Genomic DNA, 16,556 nt, shown 5'->3' on the forward strand with positions numbered 1-16,556 from the left:
CATTTGAATGTTAAGTAGGCCTTGCTGTTGTTTCACCCCTTGTTGGAGGCCCTGCAGCTCCACTCTGCCTACTGATTAAAGGTTCAGCCCCCCCAAAAAATTTGGGGGGGGGGCTGAACCTTTAATCAGCCCCCCCCCCGAAATTTGGCTCTAGTTGCGCCTCTGTGCTAAGCACATATTTTTAGCTTACGTGTTTTTAAGTCACAACCTTAATTACATAGGCCACGCCCATTTGAGAGACCCACAGTTTTTTCATCCAACTTAAAGCCCTGCATAGGGACACACTCCTGTATTGCATGAGCACTAACTGTACATCTGCACAATGGCCGTTAAAGAAGGGACTGCGCAAGCATTTTCCATTAATAATTCAAAAGCGTCTAAAAAGGTGCAATTGCCTGTTTTGCACTTTTGTTTCCTTGCTTCTATGTTAAATACAAGCATCTCATTAGAAAGGAAAAATATCACAGCACACACTTGCCAAACTGCTTGTACGTTATGGACTATCACTGTTGCTTGAAGGGCTGGACAGTGATGCTAAAGGCAACACTACAATGTGGTATATCAGCCATATATTCCGCACAGGGACCAAGGTTAACCCTCTACAGTGAAATTTAAAGGGAACTCTACAGAGAAGCAAATGAACCATCCTGATATATCACGACCTGGCAGAGGAGTCCCAGAAGCAGTATTGCTCCAGCACAGCAAATCATCTATCTACCTACAGAAAACGTGTGTGCTGCGCGCTAAGCGGTGCTTCCGGAGCATCCTGAGCGGCTGATAGATACCCCATGCATACCCCATGCAGCCTGACCTACCTGGAGGGGGGTTACTAGTCCCCTGGGGACCCACTTAAGCTTGACGCAGTGTGACTGTGATTGACATGATATGCCAAAGTTACACAACATCTGCAGTGCCATTTCAACACAAATCTGAACAGAAGCAATTTCCCGAGAGACGCCCACACAAAACTTGTTGTTTTTATACAGGCAAAATTAGTTTACAAAGACTTGTAGCAAATATTTGAATCCCCTCCTGTTTAATTCAGAAGAGTCTATACACACACACATGCCCAGTCGCGCTCTCTCTAACACATACACACACTTGCATTCATAGTAAAAGGTACCTGCCACCATTTACAATAAGCACAGACAATGCTCCATGCGCACTCAGACATGAAATGAAATAGCAGCATTTGTAAAGCGCACAGCAACCTCCGGAGAGGTGTCCCGGTGCTGGGGGCCATTGGGAAGATGAAACAAGCTATTGGCCAGAGTCAATTCAATTCCAAAACTTTTATTCGATTGGCACTTAGCAAATCATAAAAAGTACATCATAAGTACAGTACCTGTTTAAATCACAATGAATATTACATATAAAAACTGATTGACTTTAAAAAAATATAGATAAGAACAATAATGACAGTTTATGTACAGAAGGGTGTAAAATCATGAAATCGGTAGCTCAAACTGTACAACGAATTTTCAAGCATGATTTAAAAAAAAGAGCTACACATTTAGCGGCATTTTGTGAGTCTAACGACTGCAGGGCCAGATAAGCTGGACGACAAGTTCTCAGGCCCATTGCACGAAGAAGGGGGATAATCCAGCGCTTGCGGGGTTGTTCATAGTATCGACAGAACATAGTTACATGTAATGTGGACTGAGATGATATTCCATCACACGGGCATTTAATCAAATCGTGGGACCAGTTTAATTCAGTGGGGAAGGTAACAATATGAAAGAAAGAATTAAAACGAAACCTGGTTAAAACAAACTTTTCATAGTTGGACAAGAAAAAAACAAACTTTTCATAGTTGGACACAGCTACCTCCGGAGAGGTGTCCCGGTGCTGGGGGCTATTGGGAAGATGAAACAAGCTATTGGCCAGAGTCATATGGTGCTGGGCTAATCTGCCACTGGGGATTTAACTGTGAACCCTGCAATCCAGAGTCAGACACCCTGACTGCTGCGCCACACCTCTTCCAGTCATGTGGCAGTGCACCTCCTGGTTCTTCGAACTTGTCTGTGCATACTTTCACTTTGTCTCATGTTGTCATAGGCTGCTGAGTGATGACTACGGAGGCTCCGGATATGGAAGTGGCCCAGGGGGAACAAGTATTTGCAATAAAATAGGACTCGCATTGAAAACGGGTGTGACGGCAGGAAGCGAGAAGGCACTAACAACGAGAGTGTGGGGGCAAGAACGCACGGACTGCAGGAAAGGCGGGGTGGGGGAGAAGGCACAGGAAGAAAACAGTTACTGTGCAACACTTGAAGTAAAGGGGCTAGTAGCCTTGGAACTATTCAAATGACGACATGGCTGTCATAAGGAGGGACTAACAAGCCTATAAACCAATCGGAAGGTAGTATTTAGGAAGGACAGAGACACAAGCCAATGAAAAAGATGGGCGGAGAAGTGGGCATGGCTTCTCTCCCATACTCAACTACCCCAGATCTACCCCAGAGCAGCGCTTGTGCGCTGGCTCAGGGCTCGACCTAAAAATAACCTTTTTTTTGTATAAAACGTCTGTATGTGGTGTATTCATTTTCTATTTGAATACATTTTATTTTTGCTTATTCATGTTTCATTCCTGCTGCTACTTTGAATGATGTAGTTGTGTACTCTAATTGCATCTATATGTCACTTACTACACATGTTAAGGCCAGTAGCATTGCCAGAGTGTCATAGTATAAGGAAGAAAGGGGCGACCTGCTTGCTGTTTGACTTGTAAAGTACATGACTAGTGAGACTTCAGTGGCCCCCTCAGTCCTCTCTGTCCTCTGGTGCCACTGTACCTGCTGCACCAGTGGGAGCTACGCCCCTGGAAGACCTTGAAACTCTTTATCGAGGCAGAAGGCTGTGGTGGAACCAGTGGTTATTGGCTTTAAATAATACATATGGAATCTTGGGATAGTTGCAGGTTTGGCAGGCTGCCCTTGGATTTAGGCCTACTTAATTGTACACATTTTAGTTGTTTCTCAGCTAGGTTAGTGATTTTCCTTTTTTTTATGCATCTTTTTTTATTTTACAATTTTAATTATTACCACGTGGAAAAACACACAACAATGATATGGAGGATAAATACATGAGTTTTGGAGAGTTGTGCAGCTGTAAATACACATAGGTAAGGTAGTAAGTACAAAGGAGTCAAAACACTGCAGTGCAGACAGGCCTATACCCATAACCACAAAAGGAAATACAACATTCTTATTTGCTGACCAAGTTACCCGTGACGTATCATGGTTTGCTTTTGCCAAAGTGTCGATAGGGAGGTCTACATGATTAATCCCATAGTAGCTGATTCACCAGCCCCATATTTTACGGGGTTTTCGTGGGTAGTCCCTGCTGATTTATGTGACCTGTTTTGACACCTTATAAAGGTCTATACCTCTCTTCAACTCTTGAATAGTTGTGACTTTTTCTGCCCCCCCCCCCCACCTTCTTGCTACATCTCGTTTCGCAACTACTAGGCCCAGAGCACTGAAGAGAAGTTGGGACCTTGGAATATCCACCGTGTTTCAGATACTCAATGGGGCTTAGTCCGGTATCTCAGTACCTGTTAGGCCCTCGGCAAGCCATACATGTCTTAGTTGCACACATTTAAAGAACTGGGACTAATGCAAATCATATTTGGTACAAAAAGTTGTCAGGGGTTTAAGCGCTCCACTTTTCAGGACATCTCCTACAGTCGATATTCCAATTGAATCCCATGCCCCAAATCCTTGTAATTTGCCAATCTCGCTCAACCATGTCCCCCTCCACATTGGAATTGACTTTGTGATTTTTCAGGCCCATCCAATACTTCTCGCTGCCAGGTCTCACAGCCACAGGGTCACTTGGGTTGCCGGGAGTAGGTTTTGGTGGCCTTTACCGCCGTAGAGATAGTGTAAGTGAGAGCGGAGGGCTAAGGTATGCCTTTCCAGTCTGTATGTAGGGTGGTCCTGTGGTGTGTGTACCCAATCATTAATGAGCATCAAAAGCCACCCAATAATAGGCCTCTATATCGGGGAGGCCTATACCACAATTATAGGGGTTTCATTGTAAAGTCCTAACTGCAATCCTGGGGTGCCTACTTTTCCACTGTAGAGATCGCACATCTCCATTAATGTCAGTGGACATGGTACTCAGGAGTGGGAAATGTGGGTTCTGAAGGATGCACAATATTTGCGGTAAGGTGAGACTTTTGAAATGGGCTGCCCAGCCTAGTAGCATTAGGGGCAGTTCTTTACACCGTTCCGCACCCCTCTGGAAATAGGACACTACCCAAGGTTGTGACGATGGCATGTTTCTTTATGAGGTTTCATGAATATTCCAAGGCACTTAAAACCCTAAGGAGTTGCTTTTAGGTTGCTAGGTGAGAGTGGGGGGGGGGAGGGGGGGAGGCAATTCTGTACAGATCACGGGTAGTATATACTGGACTGGTCTCAATTAATTTTGTATCCTGAATTTCGCCCATACTCTTCTAGTGTGTGGAACAGCATGGGAATGCTAGTCAGGGGTTAAGTGATATATAAAAGAATGTCTTCTGCATAGAAGGAGATTTTCTCCTCTGCGTCCTCAGTAGCCATGGTCCAGAAACCATAAATATTGGGGTGCACCTGGATGTGGCAAGATGGAGATTCAACCTTAAGGGCAAAAAGGAGGAGGGAGAGGGGACATCCCTGCCGTGTCCCCGTCCGATAGGAAATTCAGAGGATAACAAATCATTGACTTGGATTGCTGCCTTTGGTGCTTGGTAGAGCATTGGCATCCAGTTTCTAAATCTAGGCCCAAATTCAATTTTGATCAGTGTGCAGTCCAGAAATGGCCACTGTCCCACACAGAAAGCTTTCTATGCATCTAGGGACAGAAAAACATGAGGGGGTGTTTGGTTTTTGACCACAGACATCCAATTGTGTGTTCCACATAGGGTCAACCGAGGAGAGCGATCTGGCATGAATCCCGACTGGTTTCCTATAAATGAGTGGTGTAATGACCTGCAGCAGGCATGTCACCAATATGGTGGTCAGGATTTTAACCTTGGTATTTGAAAGTGAAATTGGGCGATATGATTTCTCGTGGTTTGCCCTCCTTGTGGATGACTGTCATGGTGGCTGTTTGAAGGTCCAGGGGATGAATATCTGTCTCACTTACTTCTTGAAATAGGTTTAACAAATGGGATCCCAGAATTACAAGATAGCATTTACAAAACTCAACATGGATGCTATTGGGCCCCAGGAGTTTGCCTGTTTTAAGATTGGATACCGCTGCCTGTATCTCAGTGACGGTGAGGTCACCTTCCAATGCTTCCGGGGACAGAATGCCGTCCAGATAGTAGGTAATGGCAGTGGGATCACTCAAAGGGAGAACCTCGTAGAACGAACTATTGACATTGGCAAACACCTGGACAACCTGGGTGTCTGTGGTGTGGGCTGTCACCCAGATATCTCTGATATCTTGTTCGTGGGTATTCCTGCCTACAAAACTCGCCGCCTTCAAGCAATCCAAAATCAGGCTGCCCGTCTCATCTTTCATCTGCCCAAAACTCACCACATCACTCCTGTCCTCAAATCTCTCCACTGGTTACCTATCCTGCAGAGATCCCTGTTCAAATTAGGGTGCCTTGTTTATCGGGCTCTTGATCGCTCTGCACCGACGTTCATCAACTCTCTGATTTCTACCCACACCCCTGTTCGTACTCTCCGATCATCTTCCTCTGCCTTCCTCACTGTTCCCCGTTTCCGCAAAACTCGCACTGGTGGAACCAGATTCTCTGTCCTTGCGCCCCGGTTTTGGAACTCCCTTCCTCTTTCTATGCGTTCTATCCCTATCTTTTCACACTTCCGTAAAGCGCTCAAAACATTCCTGTTTGCCCAGGCCTACCCCCGCTAACCTCCTCTGCCCTGTCTGTTCTGTTCTCTAGAGCTCTCAGCGCCAGGAAGCCGTTTGGCCATCGTGCGCTCTATAAATACTTTCATTCATTCATTCATATCACTTACCCAGCTGGCCTTCAATCCTTTTTGCTAACCCAGGCGATAAGCTTCCTTGTCTTGTCCCCAACCTCATATAACAGGTGCAGCATTACCAGCCTCTGTTGTCTAGCCTTAGCCTGTGACAATTGCAATATTCTGTACATAGGGTCTCTAGCTGTCTAAAGAGTAGAGTAAGAGGGCCAAGCGAGTCGATGTACTGATCCTCTAGGCAGAGGATTTGCATTCTAGGTGTTCTAATTTCAGCACTTCCCACTTTTTATTTTGGGAGACCAGGTTTTGCTCCCTATCTCTCAGAATGGTTTTATAGGCTTCCCATAACACAGCTCTTGATTCAACTGAGTTTTCGTTTTCTACAAAGAAGAGTTCAGTGATTACCCTATGGCCCATATCCGTGCCCTGATCTCAGAGATTCCAAGTGTTTAGTTTCCACTCCATGGCCAGAGGCTTACACTTTGTTCCCAGTTGGACGAGGAGAGGGGAGTGGTAGGAAAAAACAATTATTCTGCTCAGGCTACCTCCCCCACATCTCTGTCAAGTACAAAAATATAGTTTAGTCACAAATAGGCTCTATGAGCCCCAGAGAATACTGTTGGGCGTCTGGGTGTTTGCGTCTCCATGGATCGACCACTCCCAGTGTATCTACAAATCGGGCCAATGGGGTAGTTGTGGCCTCCCCATATGAGTCTCAGACCAGGCAGTCTAGCCATAGTTGCATCACGTCATTAAAATTCCCACCCAAAATATGAAGAGAACTGAGAGTCTCTAAAAGGATGTCGACCACTTTGGCCAGTGTTGAGGCTTAGAGCCGGGGTATGGATTTAAGGCAAATAATGGTAATCTCCTGCCTACCCCACATGCCCCCTACTCCCACATATGTACCTTGCGGGTCGTTTCAGTACGGGCCACTGTGAAGGGGTGGGTTTATCAATTTTGTCACACACCTGGACCTCAAAGTATAACCCGAGTGGGCCAAGGCCATGTATGCTTCCCGCCCTGGAAAACGGCACAGAGTGCCTTGTAGATGTGTCTCTTGTAGCATAACTATGTCAGGTTGCACATGCTTAATATAGTTCATTACCAAACCACATTTGATCTTATTTCCCAGCCTGTTAACATTCCATGGTAACACTGAGAGCCCTGGGTTGGTATGGGTGGTGGTTACCACCACAGCGTACTTGTGTAGTTGCCTCACGCACATTCACGTGCCTCTTGCCGCCCATGTGTCACTGTGACTGTATGTGGTCTCCAAAAACAAACATAGTAACTCCAAGAAAAGAAAGAAAAACATTGGAATTCACCCCTCAAGAACCAACACACTCCTCACCCCCGACTTTCTCCCTGCCACATTGTAACGCTTCATTATATAATAACTATGGGCAAGAAAAAACCTGTCGCCCAGCCCCCAATAAAATCGAAAACGTCAACACTAAATGACATATAAAAGAAGGAGAAAGAAAAGGGAGAAAAGGGCAAGATAAAATAAAAATGCGAGAAAGCAAAACTGCGTAAGGAGACACGTGCCCAGAATCCGAATTCAGTTGTGCCCTAACCAAGGGTACAGTGGGCCGCAGCCATCTGGACACTGTTCCGGCTATGTAGTTGCCCCTTCAAGGGCTTTGACACCAGGGTCCAGGGTTTAGATCTGTAACTGCTGTCCCGGGCCTCCTGCATCTTTCTCCAGTGCTGCTATTTTGACGACAAGAGGATGTAGACGTTTCGGTCCCGAGGATCATTTCCCCTCACCAGATCCTGATGGGGAAGTCGTTGACAATATGTGTTACCTGAAGTAGGTTTGCATCCCCTTCTCCATTGCCTCTGTTGACTGGTCTAAGGCCTGGCACCCATCTTTCAAGATGATCAGGTACTGTAGCTGGAGGGTACATACTTTTGTTTTTCCTGAGCCAAATATATGGCGCTGATGCTGCATCTCTCGACCATAGTTGGGAACACCATAGTATTGTAGTTCTTGTGGAGCAAATCCCCCTTGTAATGTGCCTTGTAAAGGACATGTCTCTATCTAAGAAGTTGAGAAACTTTGCTATTATGGGTCACGTTGAGACCCATAGAAGGGGCCTTCTGCCTAGGGCTCTGTGTGCCGGTTTCATTACAAAGCCCATGGAGAATTGTTCTGAGGGAGGGTGATTGTCAGCCATGTTGTCAAGAACTCATTTGTGGTGGTACCAACAACCCCCTCCAGAAATCTGACGAAGTGGAGATTATTTCTTCATACTCAACTTTCTACATCCTCCTGACAACATCTGTGTTGATCTTGCAGAGCTCCTCAACCCCACCCCTGAGGTTGTGTACCACAGCTTCCACCTTCAAAAGTCTAGTGTCCTTCACTGTCACCCTCTCTGATACATTACCTAAGTCTTGGCGCAAGATGGATACTTCTGAGCACATCTCGCCTATCTTGCCCTCAAGTGCCTCTCGGGGGTATTGGATTGCTTGTAGTAGAGTCACACTGTTAGGTACAGATGATGTGTTGACCTCCTATTCTGGTGGGGGAGCCACGACCTTGGGATTTGACCTGGATGCAGAATCGATACTGACAACAGATGCAAGTGACCGTGGCCTGGGAGCGGTGCTAATGCAGCGGTCGGAGAGTGGGGAGATGTTTTGCCTCAAGATCTCTGGCGCCTAACGAAGAGAAGTTTAGCGTCATTGAGAAAGAGATGCTGGCTGTCATCTGGGCGATGGAGAGATTTAGGCAGTATCTGTGGGGTGCAAAAGTCTTGGTGAGAACAGATCACAAACCTTTGGTCAAGGTACTGACATCCAGCGGCATGCGCACGCCACCCCGAGGATTGCCAAAATGACACTGCGTCTGCTAGACTTCGTATATAAAGTTGAACATAAACCAGGACCGCAGAACAAAGTAGCAGTTTTTTTAAGTCGAGCGGCAGCCATGGAGGAAGCGAACGAGCAAGTGCGCCCTAAGTGGGAAGGATACATAGTGGCCACCATTCAGGACATGGAAAGGGTGATTAGCGCACAAGACTGGGAAGAGGCCTACAAGGCAGATGAAGACATGGAAGTGATCAAGGGATATGTAACCCACGGATGGCCGGAGAAGAGGCACTGAAAGGAGGCACTAAGACGGTACTGGGAAGTAAGAGATGAGCTGTCTCTGGCAGAGAATCCAGTGTTTCTTCTAAGAGGCGACAAAGTGGTTCCACCGCAAGGCATAATTGAACACTTGATGGCACTCCTACATGAAGGGCACCAGGGAATCACCAAAACCAAGGCCCTGGCCCGACAGGCGTACTGGCGACAAATCCCAGAGCGTGATGAGACCAGCTTTAGGAAAGTTCCCAGTGCCGGAAGGACCATGGGAAATGGTGTCAGTTGATGTCATGGGACCCGTCCTCAACAAGGATGGAGTGCAGAAGTATGCCATCGTCATGGTTGACTGGTATTCTAAGTGGCCTGAGGTGGCTATAAAGGAGAAAGTGGATACAGAGGCGGTAGTAGATTTTCAACGCAACGTTTTCATCAGGGAAGGAATCCCTAAAGTCATCACTTGCGACAACGGACCGCAGTTTGTGTCAGTGAAGTGGGAAGAGTTTACATCCAGGAATGGCATTGTGGTAAATCACACCCCCATCTATCATCCAGCGGGCAACGGTCAAGTTGAACGCTTCAATAGAGTGATAATGGGAACCATCCAAGCGGCTATTGATGATGGACTGGACTGGGAGAAAGAATTATTGAAGATGTTATGGGCCTACTGCATAACTCCTGGCAGCACGGGGTACAGTCCCTTCAAAGTATTGAGAGGAAGGGATGCCTTCACGAAGGATAACATGGCATGGAGAAAAATGGTGATGCAAAGTAAATGGTCACCGGCGGTGGTCAGAAGGAACCTAGAGAGAGCACAGGATGTGTACACGGAACATTTCAACAAGAGACATAATGTGCAAGGAATGGAGTTGGAGAAAGGCGACTGGGTCAGAGTGAAGTCAGCCATCTTAAAAAGGAAAGGGGAGAGCAAGTTCTCACCACCCCTACGAGTAATAGAGCCGTATGCCTTGTCGGCCTTACTCAGTGACGATAAAGTGTGGTCACAGGACAGAATGGCGAAATGCAGCAAGATCCTGAAGTGGGGAGTAGAGACGGAGGACGACACTGAGAATGTAGAAGAAGGAGTAGGAGGAAGTAACGGAAGGAACAAGAGTAATGTAGAAGAAAGTGGGGAGCAAGTAGGAGAGAGCAGTACGGAAGGGAATGGAGAAGACAGAGCTGAGGAAGGAACGGAAGGCGGGAGCATGGAAAAAACAGACAGGGAGGTGATGAAGAGCGCTACGGGGGAAGTAAGTGGAAGGAGTGACAGAGAGATACAGAGTGGCAAGGTGGGAGATGGTACAAAGAAGACGAGAGCGGGAAGGATTGTAAAGATGCCAGGAAGGTTCAAGGACTTTGATATGGACTACAAGTAAGGACTAGAATTTCTGTTGTGTCATTGCATAAAAGGGGGGAGATATGTGGTGACGGTCTAGCGTCACTTTGACAGGAAACGGAAGGGCGGGACCGGAAGCGGAAGGCGGCCATTTTAGGTGATTGGCGCCGACCGCGGGAAGGTTCACAAGCTGTTCCAGGCGCTCCGGAAAATAAAGAGAAATTAATCCTTCATCGTTTTCATGTGGTGTTTCAAGGGGCCTCCACAGCACTCAGCTAAATACATTTGAATCGCAAAGCTAGCTGTGCTCTGGACTGGAGTGAAATCTTGCTCCCTCTTTCCCAGCCGTCTCTGGAACACCAGCACAGGCTCCCCACCCAATCCCGGCACTGCTCTCAATGGCATGAGAGCAGCGCCAGTCTTGGTATGAGCTGATTGGTTTGCCACTCAGAAAGTTTCTGGGAGCATGTGCTCTCCAACCCAGCTGTACAACATAGCTAGGTTGGAAAAACTTGAGTGTGCTTGATGGATTGGCCAACATAAGACGGCCAGCCAAACCATCATGCTGCACCTCTCGTGCTGGCTGTAACGACAGCCGAGCCCTGCCCTGCCTAGGCTTGGCTGGCTCTATACGGAAACGGGAATATTAAAATGATAATAAAACCAATTTATTATCATTTTATTATAAATAATCAAAGATAGGAAGGAGCGTACTAATCGAAATTCACATTGAATAATTTGAATTCACAATAACAATTCTCCATAGAGACGTCTTCTGAGTTGTTCACAGATTTCTTTTTACTTCAGTTCAACAATTCTCAAAGTTCACAATACAGATTCTACAGACAGAATTTCGATTAGTACGCTCCTTCCTATCTTTGATTATTTACCTGTTTTCTGGGAGGTTGGGCGGTATCTCTGGAGGGGATTGAGCGTAACAACATTAGTAAGTTTTGTAAGACTGCTCGTATAGTGCGGCCAACTAGGTAACCCTATTATCGCCAAGTTCGTCTTAGTATCATTTTATTACACCCTCAGCAGGTGGGGCGATGCTCCTCCGCCATAGCCGAGGAGCCGCCTGTGATTACAGCACCCCGACTCTGAAAATCATTCCATCACCACTGGTAGTGCAGTATTTTCAAGTGCATGCCTGCAGCTGCTGCCGCACAGCCACCCTTTCTTCTGAAGAGATTGGTTGCTAATTAAAGGCAGTGGTAGTGCTCAAATTTCAGTTATTTATGTCAAATTTTCTCATGCCATCAATGTTAAAAGACACAAAAACATTTGCTTTAATCTATATCACCTATGATGTGATTTCTTGTGATGTCACCCTTGTACCAAAGGTCACGTGATGTCATTTCGAGTGATGTCATTTTCATGTCAATTGGTAGTTTTATGTCTGGAAAAACATCTACCTCTAACAGTTTAGCAAGCATGGCCAAAGAGGGATTTTCTAAAAAAAAAATTAAGCCAGGTTACTAGGCTTCAACTGAGGCAGCCTGGGTTCCTAATCTAGCAAGGACCAGATTGTCCTACCTTGGTTTTTACTAGCTGATGTTTGAAGCTGAATAATCTCTGGCATGGCTTGCGCTGTAATAAATAATAAATACAAACAGAGTACATGATTTCCCCAGGCAGCTTTAGAGGGGAAGCTAGGACCCTGCAGTGCGGTCTGTAAACTGGAGGTCAATAGACCCCCCCAGGCCAGTGACCACTTCCGGGGAAGGTAATGAGACAATAAGTGTCTGGACAAGAAGGAGACCTTTTTTAATGTAAGGACAGTCTTGATGCTGCATGGGTGAAGACCAGCTTACTCGTATGTAGAAGAATGAGTTGCAGAGGGGACTCCTCCTGCCTACAACAAACTTATAAAGCCGCTTTATACAAATACCACTCTTCATGTAAAATTGCTAAAGTTGAGCATGTTAATATCACCATTCTTGAAGCAAAAAATCGCCCTAAAGCTCTCTTTAAGGTAGTTCAGAGTTTGTCGGGCGCTCTGTGTCAACCCAAACAACCAAGCCTAGATGCTGCGCAGTGTAATTCACTGGCCGAATTCTTTGTAGCCAAAATAGACACCATCTATTCCAATTTTGAGAAATCTACCCCTTCCTCTGAGCTGTCCCACCCATCCACCCCTATCTTACTCACTGAACAGCTGGCACTAGAGGACTCGTCTTCTACTTCAGGTCCATATACTCCCTCCACTCCCTTAGTACCATTGATCTCTTGTGATTCCAGAACTCATCCTGACATCAGTTCTCCCTCCTTTCCTCTGACCGACACTTGGGAGCCATTTGACATCACGACTCTCTCTGACATAATTCGCAAAATTAAGTCCGGCTCTCCTCTGGACCCCCTTCCTCCCCACATACTAGACAAACTAGACCATTCTTCTCTTGCGCTGATTGTGGATCTTCTTAACACCTCCCTTAACACAGCTTCAGTACCCGCTGCTTGGAAACATGCAATGATAGTACCCCTGCTAAAAAAGCCTAATGCAGACCCTAGTATCCCATCTAATTTTCGCCCAATCTCACTTCTTCCAGTCTTTTCCAAAATTATGGAAAAACACATCAACTCTCAATTGTCAACACATGTTGAGGCTAGTGGACTACTTCATCCATCTCAATCTGGGTTCAGACGTGGCTTCTCGACTGAATCCACCCTGTTAGGGGTCTCGGAAAACATCAGGGGTCGAGTTGATAAGGGTGAAACCGTGGCACTCATTTTACTTGATCTGAGTGCCGCATTTGATACGGTTTCCCATGCCATCCTTATCAATGCCCTCAGATCATCTGGTATTGTCGGCACAGCTCTCAACTGGTTTGTTAGCTTTCTTTCAGACCGTACTTTTCAAGTTTTCTCCTCGTCCTCTGCCTCTCAAACTTTTAAATCGGCGTACGGTGTACCGCAGGATTCCATCTTGAGCCCCTTGCTGTTCAATTTGTGTCAGACCTTTGGCTGCTATTGCAGAGCAAGCTGGGCTCACTATTTACTCGTACGCCGATGATACTCAGATTATTTACTCCCTTTCCTCTGATTCTCATTCCTCATCCTCCTCCCTCCGTACAGGTCTGAGTAACATCGCAGCCTGGATGTTAGACAACAAACTTCAACTAAATGGGGGTAAAACTGAGGTTCTTCTGTTCGGTCCCAACACCACCTTATGGGGACCCCAGTATTGGCCTTCACAAATGGGCCCTTTACCCATTCCATCTATAACTGCTCGCAACCTTGGCGTCACCTTTGATAACCAACTGTCTATGAAGAACCATGTGGTTAAAACATCATCCACTTGCATCACTATCATTAAGTGGTTGCGAAAAATCATTTGGATGCTTCCCTTGCATACTCAGAAGACAGTGGTCCAGGCTCTTATTACTTCAAGACTGGACTACGGGAACATCCTTCTTCTGGGAGCAAGTAAAGAGGTGACGCGTAAGCTGCAGACAGTTCAAAACATGGCTGCACGACTTCTCTTTAAATTACCTAACACTTCTCCTACCTCCAATGCCCTTCGTTACCTGCACTGGCTCCGAATTGAAAATCGGACAAAATTCAAGGCCCTCTGCATCATTCACAGAATAAACTCCGGCTTAGCCCCCTCTTATCTAAACCCCCCTGGCACAATCATACCATCCCGCTCGCAATCTCCGATCTTCTAATCAAAACCTACTGTCGGTTCCTAGAATCAAGAAAGCCAGAATGGGTGGCCGCTCATTCGCTTGGCTGGCTCCCTCACTCTGGAACTCTCTCCCTCATCATATACGAACTGAACCTAACTATCTCAGGTTCCGTGGACAGATACAAACCTGGCTATTTGACATCTAACAGCTCTCTTCTGACTCTCTCCCCTCATTTTTTTTGGTTTTAGCGCCGGGAAACCTACGGGTAGCTGAGCTCTTTAGAAATTTAATAATAATAATAATAATAATAATAATAATAATACAATAAAGGTTTACTCGTAGACAGTCACTTGCCTACTGTGTTCAGTTCCTTCACTGGGGTATTCTGCATCCGACACCCCCAAACAATGTGTGTTGAGTGATGACCAGGAGAGCAGAAGACAATTTTGTTTGGGTTGCCTCTGTCCAGTGGTGTAGCAAGGCTGCCCTGTGTCCTAATGCGAATAAGGGAAAGAGGCTTTTATGGCCTCAGAACTGAGTGTAAAATACCACCAAATAGGTGTTCGGTGGGCATCTCGCTCAGCTGGCCCCTGGTGCCAATGCACCTTCTGCACTCCTGATAGCCAAGTCCCTTCTGTGTCCTTTGAGTAATGGTGAGCTGCTGCTGTTGCATATGCAGAACCTTGCTGACAGACTACAATAAAATGTGATATCCTTTCATCTTGATATATAGCCATGTGCGAATGTCTCATTGCAACTGCTGCAGGTTTGGATAATGCCTGTTTCCAAAACCAATAAAGACATTTTTAAAAAATGAAAAAGGAAATTGTAACTAATTTAAGAAAAGGAGTGCGTATGAAAGAGCGGTTCTCTTTAAATAGAGACAACTCCAGTAAAAGTCACATAGGCACTATTTTCTGTTATTTACAAGTCCTTAATCTTCATACTTTTCAGCACTTCAGATGCAGAATCATCAGTAGAAGTGATTAACTTTCACTACAGCGCGGGTTACCACAGACAGATTACGTGTGGAGTGCACATTATGAATAACATGCAAAGCCTTCTTGCTGTGCAAAAGCTGTCCTGCTTAAAATGTCAGAGCCATTTTCACTCTTTGAATCTGACCTAGAGATCATTTTAGCTGTTTCATCATCATTCATGTTTTCCCCAAAAACATAGAAATGCATGAATTAAGGGCCTTTTGACCAGCGGTCATCATCCGAAGGCCTATGCACACCCACCACTGCACACAACACGTGGTAATGAGTCAGCCCATTCCATCTATTGGCTTTCCTACAGCAAGTCTGACCTCTGACCACATATTAACAATCGCCTGAAAATGCCAGCATTTCAGTTCCAGGACTACTGGGTCATCTTTTTTTTTGCTTACTGGGAATGTTTTAAAAAAAACACACTTCAAAGCACATACTTTGGTGGTAGTATCCATGAGCATTCCAAAGCCTAATTCTACGACATACCACGATTAATTACATTCGAGAAGACCTACAGTGCACGGCAGTTCACGCAGTCTCTGTGGCGCAATCGGTTAGCGCGTTCGGCTGTTAACCGAAAGGTTGGTGGTTCGAGCCCACCCAGGGACGGGAATTACTTTTGGTGTGCTATATTAGCGTAGCATACTGTTTTACATGACAACTGGGTGTTGACTACTTATTTTGCTTAAACTCATTAATCTATAAAACGTCACTACACAGCGGAAGGGCTCGCATGTTTGTGAGCCCTTTATAGCGTGATTTCTTCCAAAGCCTGTATGCGCTGTTCACATCCTGAGCAGGTGTAAACGGGGCAGAGGACAGCGACACCTACAGGGCGACCCGATGAAATAGCGTTAGATGGTGTGTGGATAGTTCAAATAGAATATGAGCGCAGCGTTAGATGGTTTTGGAAATGTTTCAATATATGTGAGGCTCGAATCTTTCAGGGGAAAGTACTGGTATCTCGAGGACTAAACGCAGACGCCTGCGCTTTAAAAAAAAAAAAAAAACTCCTGCCTCTGCTTGGAGCCAGAACGCGAAAAGATCCTCGATAAGGACCGAACCCCCGGAATCATGGTGATTCCCTGTGATAGTTGTGGGGACCGCGAGGTCCGCGCAAGAAATAATGTGCTTAATGAACATAAAACATTTAAAAGGGAAAGCAGGGAATTTTATGAGGATAAAATGTGAAGCAGCGCGATTCTAACAATAAAAAAGTAATTCTAGCAGAGGATGGTTTCGATCCATCGACCTCTGGGTTATGGGCCCAGCACGCTTCCGCTGCGCCACTCTGCTGTATGTATCATGCTGCGTACGGTTTAATTATGTCAGTCAAAAATGGCGATTCCGGTTTATATTTGTACATTCATTGTGAGAATAGAGATGCTTTTAAAGAAGTGAGAGCACCTAAAGACAATCAAATAGTAGTTCACTTCACACTGATGCTTAAGTTTACTGAGTAACACAGAAAGGGAGAAGAGGCCCATTGTAACAAAATCAAGAGTCACCTCCAAGTTCCTTAACAATTTTCCCTTTACCAGATCTCTCCAAGTTAGCAGGTCCA

General features: G+C 45.8%; 1 non-coding gene across 1 annotated transcript; it reads left to right on the forward strand.

Annotated features, from left to right (window-relative positions):
• The first annotated feature begins 15,527 nt into the window (after nucleotides 1-15,527).
• On the forward strand, nucleotides 15,528-15,601 carry TRNAN-GUU (transfer RNA asparagine (anticodon GUU)). The gene has a single exon. It is a non-coding gene; the product is annotated as a tRNA-Asn (tRNA).
• The last annotated feature ends 955 nt before the right edge of the window (nucleotides 15,602-16,556 follow it).

This window comes from Lissotriton vulgaris, chromosome 12 (assembly GCF_964263255.1).
Source record: "Lissotriton vulgaris chromosome 12, aLisVul1.2, whole genome shotgun sequence".
Taxonomy (NCBI): Eukaryota; Metazoa; Chordata; class Amphibia; order Caudata; family Salamandridae; genus Lissotriton; species Lissotriton vulgaris.